The sequence below is a fragment of the Rhinopithecus bieti genome, unplaced genomic scaffold (assembly GCF_001698545.2).
Source record: "Rhinopithecus bieti isolate Rb0 unplaced genomic scaffold, ASM169854v2 scaffold_33446, whole genome shotgun sequence".
Taxonomy (NCBI): Eukaryota; Metazoa; Chordata; class Mammalia; order Primates; family Cercopithecidae; genus Rhinopithecus; species Rhinopithecus bieti.
The window spans coordinates 842,007-853,829 of NW_016814242.1; the positions used below are offsets into that span (position 1 = coordinate 842,007).

Below are 11,823 nucleotides of genomic sequence, written 5' to 3' on the forward strand. Positions count from 1 at the left end.
GTTAGATGGTCTCTGGGGTCTTTTTGAGGCCAAATCTCCAGAATTCCCAATTTGAGATTCCAGATGCATCTGAAGACTGCAGTGGCTCAGCCTGCATGGGGCCAGGAGGTGGCAGCACCTGCTCTGTTTCGAGCCCAATGCAGCCGCAGGGGCTGGGCTGTCACTTCTGTAGGGCTGGGGTGTACATCATGCTCCACTCCCATTGGACTCTTTTATTACATTTCACTGCAAGTTGTTTGTAGTCAGCTGGGTCATGAGATGGTCGCAGCAAGATTGCCAAGCCCTGGGTACAGGGGATATTACTGCCCCCTCTCTGACTTCACCTGGCATGACACATGCAGGCCAGGACACAATCATCCGCAACAAGGCCCCAGTGGCAGGCTCATATCCGGGAGCTCCTTGACGCAGGCTTGGGTCTCCCCGAGGGTAAATGAGAGCTGCATCCATGAGTAAGCACATGTGGTCACCCACTCTGAATGAGCACGCCTGTCTCCCAGGGCCCATGTGCTTCCTCCAATAGCTGCATTTGCTCAGGGCAAAAATGGAAATTCCTAATGCCAGGCATGACTGATCCTAGCCAGAGAAAATGATCAAGGGTTGTTCATCAAACTTTTGGGGAGCTTTTACTAAATGGGCATGGACACAGACACTTAAAATGTAATAGAATGTCTGAATTGCATGGAACTGTACACATGATCTAGTTCAGTGGTTCTCAATCCCAGCGGGCATCACCACTGAAGCTTGTTAGAAATGTATATTCCTAGACCCAACTCTAACTCCATCGAATAAGAATGGTACTGGAACCTAGGAATTGTTATTTTATTTTATTTTATTTTTTGAGACAGAGTCTCACTCTGTTGCCCAGGCTGGAGTTCAGTGGCGTGATCTCGGCTCACTGCAAGCTCTGCCTCCCAGGTTCATGCCATTCTCCTGCCTCAGCCTCCTAAGTAGCTGGGACTCCAGGCATCCGCCACCACGCCCGGCTAATTTTTTGTATTTTTAGTAGAGACGGGGTTTCACTGTGTTAGCCAGGATGGCCTTGATCTCCTGACCTCATGATCCACCCGCCTCGGCCTCCCAAAGTGCTGGGATTATGGGTGTGAGCCACTGCGCCCGGCAGGAATCGGTGTTTTTAACAAACTTCTCCGGTATGTCTAATGTAGCTTGTCTGCAGAAAGGCATTTAGGAACCACCATCTAGTCTATCCCTGGCATTCAGGGAGCTTGTTAGCAAACTCTTGCTCCCCTTTGCTTCCTCCTCTCCCTCATGGAATCAGAATCCCTGGTCGGGGGATAGCACCATGATTCAACAAGCCCTCCAGGAGTAGGGTGACCAACTTGGCTCAGTTTGCCTGGCACCGTCATGGTTTTACCACTGAAATGCCAATATCACAGGACCTCCCTCAGTCCTGGGACTACTGGAATGGTTGGCTACCTCTTAAGGTGATTTTTATGCACTCTGAAGTTTGAAAAGCACTGGAAACAATTTACTGCACAGTTGAGGAAACTGGAGCCAGGAAAAGAAGCAGCTTGCCCATGGACAAGCAGTGAATTAGCAGTACAGACAGGGCAAGGCTTCCAGTCCAGCATCCTTGCTACTCCTGGAAATATTTTGCTCTAAGTAGCTGCCTCACTCTTTCCTACTCTCCACTAGGAGCTAACCCTGGAGGAGCTCATTATGGAGTGGCCATATTCGAGGTGAATAATCTGTATTCTGTGGCCTTATTTGAGTGAGGCGTGCGCAATGACAGGTGCAGGTACCATTACACTTTAATGAATTCTACTGGGGCTTCTCTTGGCCCACGTGGGGAAGGTAATTTACAATTTAATGTATTTCCATTTGGCCATAATCCCCGGGATAACAGCATTACTGAAATGGAAAATCTTTGACAAGGGATTACAACCCAGGGGCTGTGGTACAACCAAGTCAGGATCCTTAGCTGCTATGCTACCTCCAGGGGCTTCCCAGGGGCCCTGGGATAAACCCTAGCATGTCTCCCTTTGTCCTGTCACCAGTGACCACCAAGACTTGCCAAGCTATTCTGATTATCAGCTCCAGGTTTGACTTATTTATTCTGTGGTGCCCATTGCATTACCAATTAGCTACGAATGGGGTAACAGGCCAGGGGCTCTTGTAATACAGGGGTTCCCAAACTGGAGCATGCATCGGAATTACCTGGAGGGCTTGTTAAAGCACGAGTGCTGGCCCCACCCCCAGAGCAACCGTAGAGTAGCCCCTTATGAGCACTTGAGTGACTTTGTCACGTGCTGCTCATAACTGATGCCACAAGGCTGGCCTGACTGTCTAAGTCAGGGTACTAGGTGGTTTCTAAAGACTCTCCTAGCAACACAACTTTTACTTATAAATAAGGTAGGTCTATCTTTACATGGGACATAATTTCATCATTACTCTTCTCCCTTCCCCTAAGTGTTCCTGTGTGTAGGCTAACACCTAAAATCCCACAAATAGAGAACAGTTCTTTTGATGTAAATGTTTACCTTCAGCAACACGTAAATATCTAAGGGTAGAGGCGGAAAGAACACTAACATTTATTCAGAATCTTTTTTCGATCCATTTATCACAGGGCAGAAACATGAATGCTTTTCAGTCATTTGTACTTAAAGCCTCTTGATCCTGAGATCTCTGGTTCCAGGGTCTCCTGGTTTTCTTCCCACCTCCCTGGCCATCCTTCCTAACCCCCTTCCCTAGCTCCTCCTCTTCCTGACTTCTTTATTTATTTATTTATTTTTTGAGATGTAGTTTCTCTGTGCTCTGTCGCCCAGGCTGGTGTGCAGTGGCGCGATCTCGGCTCACTGCAAGCTCCGCCTCCCGGGTTCACGCCATTCTCCTGCCTCAGCCTCCCGAGTAGCTGGGACTCCAGGCACCCGCCACCACGCCCGGCTAATTTTTTTGTATCTTTAGCAGAGACAGGGTTTCACCATGTTAGTCAGGATGGTCTCCATCTCCTGACCTCGTGATCTGCCCGCCTTGGCCTCCCTTCCTGACTTCTTAATATTGGTATGCCCAGGTTTCGGTTCTGGGTTCACTTCTCTTCTCTATCCCCTTAGCTTAAAACCCCTTCAGTGTTCTGATGGAATTAGACCTCCAGCCTGGACCTCTCCTCTAAGCTCCATCTGCCTGACAGCTTCATGTGGATGTCTGCAGGCTCTTCAAATGAAACACGCCTAAAGTCACATCACATGATGTATAAAACCTGCCTGCCTATTCCATCTCCACTAGTTTTCATCTCCTTAGCCTAGGCCATCATCATCATCTATCTTCTGGACAATACAATGGTGTCCTACTACTTTATTCCACATAGTGGCCAGAAAGATGTTCTTAAAATGAAAAGCAGATGGTCTCTCCCGTCCTGAGAACCTTCCAGAGGTTCACATCTAAACTCCTTGCCATGGCCCGCAAGCCTGGTGAGATCTATTTCTAATCTATTCCTCCAGCATTATTAAGCCATGTCCCCAGCAGCTCATACACTCCAGCCACGTGCTTTCTTTTGATTTCTGGAACACAAGCTTATGCCACCTCTGTATGTGTTGTTCCCTCTGCTTGGAAGGTGTGTTCTTTTGCTGTCTTGCCATGGCTGGCTCCTTCTCATCATTCAGTTTCAGCCTAAACATCACTGTCTCAAAACATACTTCTCTGACCAGCCTATGATAAGTAGATATCCCATGCCTTATCACTCTTTTCTGTTTATATTTGTCTTTGTAATCTGGAATTATTTTATGCTTCCAGTCTGATTCCTTGTCTCTCGTCCTGCTCCTCCACTGGGCTGTGGGCTCTGCAAGGCAGGATGTTGTTGGTGAAGCTGCTAACTGCATTGCCTGGTGCACACAGCAGGCCCTTAGAGAATGAGTGAGTGGGTCTGATCCCATCTGGAGGAATAATCACCCTGCTCAGGGGGACCAACCAGGGCTAGGAGGGAGAGGAGCAGAGGAAGAGACAGAAGGGTTCAGACATGAGAAGCCAGGAGTGAGCTCTCAAGTCACAAAGATCATTATGGTTTGTTATAATAAGTACAAGAATAGCTGTATGCACAATTTCCCATAGATGCACAGAAGAGGCATCCTAACCCAGCCTGTGTGGTCAGAGGAAGTTTCTGGAAGGAAGTGACACCCAAACAGAAACGGACACTTGGAACGGAAATTAGTTAACTGAAAAATAGGAGATGGGGTGCAGTAGTTTATTTATTTGCTCTACAAACACTGACTGTGATTTACTCTGTGATGGGCACTATGTTGGTCACATGTCTCCTTATTTCAAAGCTACCCTGGAAATTGCCAGTTGGTGGTAAAGACTAAGCTTGGGGGTGAGCCACAGAAGCAGCATGGTATAATGATGTAAAGCATGAATTCTGAGCAGACAGAATTGAAATTAGTTTTAAATCCGCACTTTTACCACTCATTATGTGACCATGAACAAGTTGCTCCAACTCCCTTCCCCTGCATTTTCTCATCTTGGGGGAGCAATGGTGCTTAGTAGTCTTGTGAGGATACAAGGAAAAATTTTATTAATGCATTTAGCATGAAGCTTGGCACATAGCAAACACTCAGTAAATAACATTGCCACTATCATTATCATGGTAGTAGATTGTATGATTAGCCTCAACTATTGTCTTCTTCCTTCTGAGTTAAAGGGTTATACATCTTCTCCCATTGCTGTATGACTCACAGCATCTCTCTGTTGAAGGAGGGTACATTCCCAGTCCGAAGATAATATCCTTGGTTGTGTATGACATGTGTTGGTCAATAGACTGTGAGAGAATGGGACGTATGCCATGTCTGAGTAGAAGTTTTAAGAAGCATCCCATGTTTCCACTGTGAGAGTGTCGTGCCATAGATTGGGACTCCACCCTCAATGTGGGTCCTAAAATAAGAAGGCACAGGGAGCAGGGCTCTCCTATAGCCACTTACATGTGAAATGAGAATAAAATTAAGTGTTGGTTGTTGTAAGCCACTGAGACTTTGCAGTTGTTTGTTATTGCAGCAGTATGTAAGCCACTGAAATTTTGCAGTTGTTCGTTATTGCAGCAATAATATTATCATCTTCTTATAGGAGTGGAGAGTGAGGAAAGACACTTTGGAGAAAAGGATTCTTAAGTTGAGCACTGAAGATGATAGAAATTCTATTTAGACATAGTGGATGTAGATGGGGAGTATTCCAGGTGGAGGAAAAAGACCTGCAAAAGTTCTTGGATTCAGGAGATAGTATTGCTTACTAGAGGAATGGAAAAGAAGTTCAGAATAGCCGAAGAGCATGAAAGGAAGAGTGGTGACAAGTTCAGCTGGACAGATAGCTAAGGGCTAGGTCATGAAGGGCCTTAGAAGCCATGATAAGAAATTTGCATTTTATCCTAAAAACAAAGTGAGACCATTTCACGATCTGCTTTTGCCTTTGGAAAGATGAGTCTGGCTGACTGCAAAGATTGCGTGAGAGGGGAAGAAGATCATGGAGAAGACTGGCAGGAGTCCAGGTAAGGGATGGGATGTGAGAGGTATTTGGAAAGACTTGGAGCCTCCTGTGTGAAATTTGAGGGGAGGGAGTCAATGGCAGAACTGTCTTGGGAGCTGTGGTGGCCTTGATGGAGGGCACAGCAGAGGAGCAGTTGAAGGGAGGCAAGTGAAGACGATAGCTTAGCCATTTGGAGTTGCAGGTGCTTGAGGAATGCTGTGACATTCTAACAACAGCAATGTGCCCAGCTATAAACTACATTGTGCAACTTCCTTTGCAGCGAAAGGCAGCCATTTCACACTCTTTTGAACAAGGAGAAACAAATTGAAGTCTGCTGGGGACTTTAGGAAAAGTTTTGTTTTTATATTACAGGGTGAGTATCCCTTATCCTGAAATCCTTGGTACCAGAGTGTTTGGATTTTGGAATACTTGCATATACATAATATATCCCCCATCTCGGGGACAGGACCCAAGTCTAAACCTGAAATTCATTGATGTTTCATATATTTCTTCTGCACATAGCCTGAAGGTAATTTTGTACAATATTTTAAATTATCTGTGGCTGAAACAAAGTTTGTGTACATGGAACCATCAGAAAGCAAAGGTGTCACTCTCTCAGCAAATCACGGGGATAATCTATGATTGTTTGGCCTCACCATCATTCCTGACTCTGAATTTACATGCTATTGATTAGCAATCACTTTCTTATTCTTATTTAAGTACTTAACAGTAAGAAATGTGGCATAACATTATACAGTGAAAAAGTAACGTGTCAGGGTAACTAAGCAGCACAGTAGCATCACCAGGATACCTGCGTCACGTTACACAATAGCAACCACAAACAATGGCAGGCTTTCCGTCTCCACCTACATTGTTGTATTTGGATTAAAAGTTGACCGCACAATCTATTTTATTTTTTTAGGTGAGAAGAAACTGTATACGGTGGTTCTTCTTTTTTTTTTTTTTTTTTTTTTTTTTGAGACAGAGTCTCACTCTGCCGCCCAGGCTGGAGTGCAGTGGCACGATCTTGGCTTACTGCAAGCTCCGCCTCCTGCGTTCATGCCATTCTCCTGCCTCAGCCTCCCCAGTAGCTGGGACTACAGGATCCTGTATATGGTGGTTATTCTAACATTATACTCTGCTGTAAGACATTTCACACTGACATTGCTGTCCAGTTTCTCCTTTAGCTTGACTTTCTATGCTATAGATAATCATAAATGCTTCCTTTTTTTCTTATCACTGTTATCCGTAGGAGCATCTGTAGGCCTTTTTGACATGTTCAACAACACATTTAAACCACAGAGTAGAGAATAAGCAAACAGCCACCGTGAATAATGTACCTGTGTCTTGGACCCATGTAGGGCATTGTGGAGAACCTGCCGTTGGTGCACCCAGCCTGCATTTTGTTACCCTTTTTGGGTGTGCTTGCTGGGGGGGAATCTGGGCATGTGCAGGAACGATGTATATAGCACCTGAAGGGGCTGGAGCAGTCTTTCTTCCCCAAGGAACACTGGACAAACTGTGTGTTGTGCACTTGGGTTTTGACTGCGACCTGTCACATGAGGTCAAGTGTGGAATTTTCCATTTGTGGTATCATGTTGGTGCTCAAAAATGTTCAGATTTTGGACTTCAGATTTTCTGAATAGGGATGCTTACGCCGTGTAGACACCATCATTTCCTCTTGAATCTTCCCCTATCTGTTTCCTGGAATGAGGATTGTTGGAGTAACGCAACCTTGTCAGAACCATGGGGGAAGAGCCAAGGGAATTTCAGAGACCTTGGCCCCAATATCTTCAAGTTACTTGAACACCTGTTGAGCTGAAAATACAGATTTGGGAGACATCAGCATGTGGGTGGCCAATAATTCTGTAAGAGTAGATGACATATTTTTGGGGAGAGTATGGAGTGAAATGGGCAAAGGGCCAAGGACAGAATCATGAGGAATTATCATCGCAGTGTGATACAAATAACACAGTAATGTACTTTAATCTTGTATTTTCTAAAAATAGAGAACACAGTACAGATAGTGCCAAAGGTCCCCCAAACTGCATCACCAATGCTAGTCCTCTAACTTGATCCCCAGAAATAACCACTTTTTAAATGTTTGGCTTGTATTCTACACAAACATTTCCACTTTTACTCCCATAAACAGACCAAAAGAGTGCTTGTTTCCCCATGCTCTGTCATCATGTGATGTTATAAGACTTAATATTTGGATCATCTGATGAGTGAAAAATAGCATCATTTAATATTTTCCTGCCTTTTAGTGAGACTGAGCATTTTCTATTTATTTATTCCTTATTTGTAAACCTTCCAAGAACTGTTCTTTCATATCTGCAGACTATTTTCTATTGGACAGTTTGTCCTTTTCTTAGAGATTTCTAGGAGTTCTTTGGATATTCTGAATATAAGTTCTTTGATAGTATTTGCAAATATTTTCTCTCAGTTTCTTGAAATTATTTGATGCTATATTTTAGTACATAGCACTTGAAAAAGTCAGATTTATCTATCTTTATGATTTTGATTTTAACATCCTTACCCTAAGGATATAAAAAATTATATTTTCTTTCACTTTTTAAAATAACTTCATTTTACATTTAGGTATTTTTTCCATCTAGAAATTATCTTTATTCATATGAGACAGGTGTCTATTTTCCCTCCCCAAATAGAGAGCCTGTCTGCTCTAATACCATCTTTTGAGTAATCCATCTCTCCTCTTATTTGAAATGCCACCTCTATCATTTATCACATTCCCCGTACACCAAGGTCTGTTTCTGACTCTGTGTATTCTATTGGCCTATCTGTTATACCATCAGATACGTTCGATTTACTTCTCTGGATCCGTTCTCTACATTTCACCCTGCCCACTGCCCTGGGAAGCGGTATGGAATATACAGACAACTCTCCAGCACCGGCTGAGCCAATGGAGGATCTCCAATAGAAGATGAGGGAGTGAAGAGGATGAGAGCGGGATATTTATTCTCCTGGCTCTCTGCCTGCAGGGCTGCTCGGGGCTGGCTGTGTTCCTCTACTGAAGGTCACATGTCTTCTCAAGGTGGCCCTCTTTTCCCAACTCCTTCCTTCTGGATTCTGGTAACTGCCCTCCCTCTGCCCCTGTAAGCCTTAGGGTGGTAATATCCCCAGTGACGCTTGCTCTGGGATTTGGCGCTTTTCCTTGTGATTTCCTAGACCCTGTCTATTTCATGTGTAGATAGTCTCTGTATCAAAACCTCCTTGATTCCTCCTAGTTGGAATATGCTGTTGGTTTCCCGCTGAGATCCTGATTGATACGGTCACATTGAGATTTTGATTGAGATTGCATTGAATATATAGATTGTTTTGGAGAGAAATGAAATACAGTGTAGAATCTCTCCTTCCAAGAACATGATCGATCTTCCTTTATTAACATCTTTGAAAAAATGTCTTTCTATAAAATGGTGTGTTTTTTCTCAAAAAAGGTTTTGCATATTTATGATAGATTTACTTATAGGTAGCTTGTAGCTTTAGTTCCTATAATGAATAAGGTTTTTTTCTAAAATATAGTTGGTAAATGCTAGTTTATAGAAAAGTTATTGATTTTTGTGTAGTGATTTTGCATCTGGATACTTTGCTGAACTCTCAAATAAGTTTCAGTAGTTTTCAGTTGATTTTCTTCAGTTTTCTAGGCAGATAATCTCATCTGTAAGTAATGACAATTTTATTTCCTTTTCAATTTTTAAATAACTTTTATTTCTTTCTCTTATATTTTTTCTTGTTTTGGCAACTGGCTAGAACTTTAATACAATGTTGAATAATATTAACGGCAATAAACATTTTTGTGTTGCATGATAGTAATAGGTAATTGCACCAAGTTAAAGACTTTAGTTCTGACTTATTTACTAAAAGTTTTAAGAGTAATAAATAGCTGTTGAATTATATCAAAGACCTTTTCAGCAGTTGGGAGATAATATTTTAAAATTGATCTATAACAGTTATGCATATAATAATTATATTTTATTTTTTATTAAAGTTATACATGTTCATTTGTTAAAATAAGACTTCTAATAAAATAGCTTTTGATAGTCATTATTTCTCGCACTTCTCACTTTCCTGAGTCAGTCATTTCCATTCTTCTGGCTGTTTCTTCTGGGTATTTGCCTCCATAGTGTTTAATTACATGCATATACTGCCATTAAAAAATAAAATTGTTTGAACATTTTCCTCTACGGATTAGAAAGTTACAAAGTTTATCTTGATTTTTTCAGGTCTTTCCTCCATTTTGACATAATACATAACTGAATATTTTTCTCATGAAGTCTAGAGTTAATTAGTATTTATATTCTTTCTCTGCATATAACAAAAAAGCATGCTTTTATTTGTCTTTCCATTATCCAAACCCCATGTTGCTATTGATTCAAATTTTGAATTCAGATTTTTATTAAAAAGCTTTTTTTGTTACAATCAATACTTATTTAGATTTAACAACATATTTTCTGATTTCTCTCCTTAATATTTCTTCTTTATAAACAGTATTTTAAAATGTTTATTAAATATTGAGTATATACAAAATAATATGCATGAAATATGTATAAGGTACAAAATAAAAATACAATGAACACATGAGCACCCAAAATCCAGTGTAAGGAAAGAACATTATGTTATCTTTGAAGTTTTCTCTATGACTCTCCTTGCCTTTTTTTTTTTTTGGTTTTTTTTTTGAGACGAAGTCTTGCTCTGTCGCCCAGGCTGGAGTGTAGTGGCGGCGATCTCGGCTCACTGCAAGCTCTACCTCCCAGGTTCACGCTATTCTCCTGCCTCAGCCTCCTGAGTAGCTGGAACTATAGGCGCCTGCCACCACGCCTGGCTAATTTTTGTGTATTTTTAGTAGAGACTGGGTTTCACCATGTTAGCTACGATGGTCTCGATCTCCTGATCTCATGATCCACCTGCCTCGCCCTCCCAAAGTGTTGGGATTACAGGCGTGAGCCACTGCGCCCAGCCGACTCTCCTTGCTTTTTTCCTCTTCACCCACCCAAGCATTCCCCACAAATTTGTGTTTGTCACTCCCTTCCTTTCCTGTATAATTTTGCCCCTTACACTTCCTTTTTTTTTTTTTGAGACTGAGTCTTGCTCTGTCACCTAGGCTGGAGTGCAGTGGCGCGATCTCGCCTCACTGCAACCTCTTCCTCCCAGGTTCGAGCCATTCTTCTGTCTCAGCCTCCTGAGTAACTGGGATTTCAGGTGTCCACCACAATGCCTGGCTAGTTATTGTATTTTTAGTAAAGACAGGTTTTTGCCATGTTGGCCAGGCTGGTCTGGAGCTCCCGACCTCAAGTGATCCACCCGCCTCAGCCTCCCAAAATGCTGGGATTACAGGCGTAAGTCGCCGCGTCTGGCCCCCTTACACTATAAATTGTGATTTTTATCTGCAAGTGATATAAAAGTATCTATGGTTTCTTTTCTAATATCTGAATAAATGGAATCATCCTTTATCATGTTTGTATCCTCAACTTTATTTAGTTTTACAAGTTTTTTAACTTTATGTAAATAAATAGCACAGTATACGTTCTTCTACAAAACATTTCTCGCCTCCCCCATTCAACATTATGTTTCAGAGATTATCTGCATTTTTGTATGTAGTCTTACTGCTGTATTGTATTCCATGATTAATTATCTTGGGAGATGGGATGGATAAGTGGTTAAGAACACAACCCTTAGTCTTATAATATCCCTGTTCAAATTCTTGGATCCACCATTTATTAACAGTGTGACAGTAGACAAATTTTTTAACCTATTTTTGACTCACTTTCCTTCTCTGTAACATGAGCATAATAATACCTACCTCACAAGGGTGTGGTGAGTGAGTTAAAAATGTAGTAGTATTGGCTGGGTGTGGTGGCTCACGCCTGTAATCCTAGCACTTTGGGAGGCAGAGGCAGGTAGATCATGAGGTCAGGAGTTCAAGACCAGCCTGGCCAAGATGGTGAAACCCCGTCTCTACTAAAATTATAACAATGAGCTAGGCATGGTGGTGGGCACCTGTAATCCCAGCTACTCAGGGGGCTGAGGCAGAGAATAGCCTGAACCCAGGAGGCAGAGGTTGCAGTGAGCCGACATTATGCCACCGCACTCCAGCCTGGGCGACTGAGCAAGACTCCGTCTCCAAAAAAAAAAAAAAGTAGTAGTAGTAGTAGTATTGTTTAGAACACTTTCTGGCATGTTATAAGCACAATATAAATATTAGCTATTATTGTTGTGTGGATATACCATAACTTATTTATCTGTTTAATAGCTGATGGACATTTTTTACCATCTCAAATGGTGCTTCTATGAACATCCCTGCACATGCTCCATGGTCCACATGCATGTACTCACAGCGCA

At 42.3% G+C, this 11,823-nt stretch overlaps 1 long non-coding RNA gene across 1 annotated transcript; it reads left to right on the forward strand.

Moving 5' to 3' along the window:
• The first annotated feature begins 5,358 nt into the window (after window positions 1–5,358).
• On the forward strand, window positions 5,359–9,142 carry LOC108514030 (uncharacterized). Its single transcript, XR_001881086.1, has 3 exons — window positions 5,359–5,485; window positions 5,744–5,836; window positions 8,280–9,142. It is a non-coding gene; the product is annotated as an uncharacterized LOC108514030 (long non-coding RNA).
• The last annotated feature ends 2,681 nt before the right edge of the window (window positions 9,143–11,823 follow it).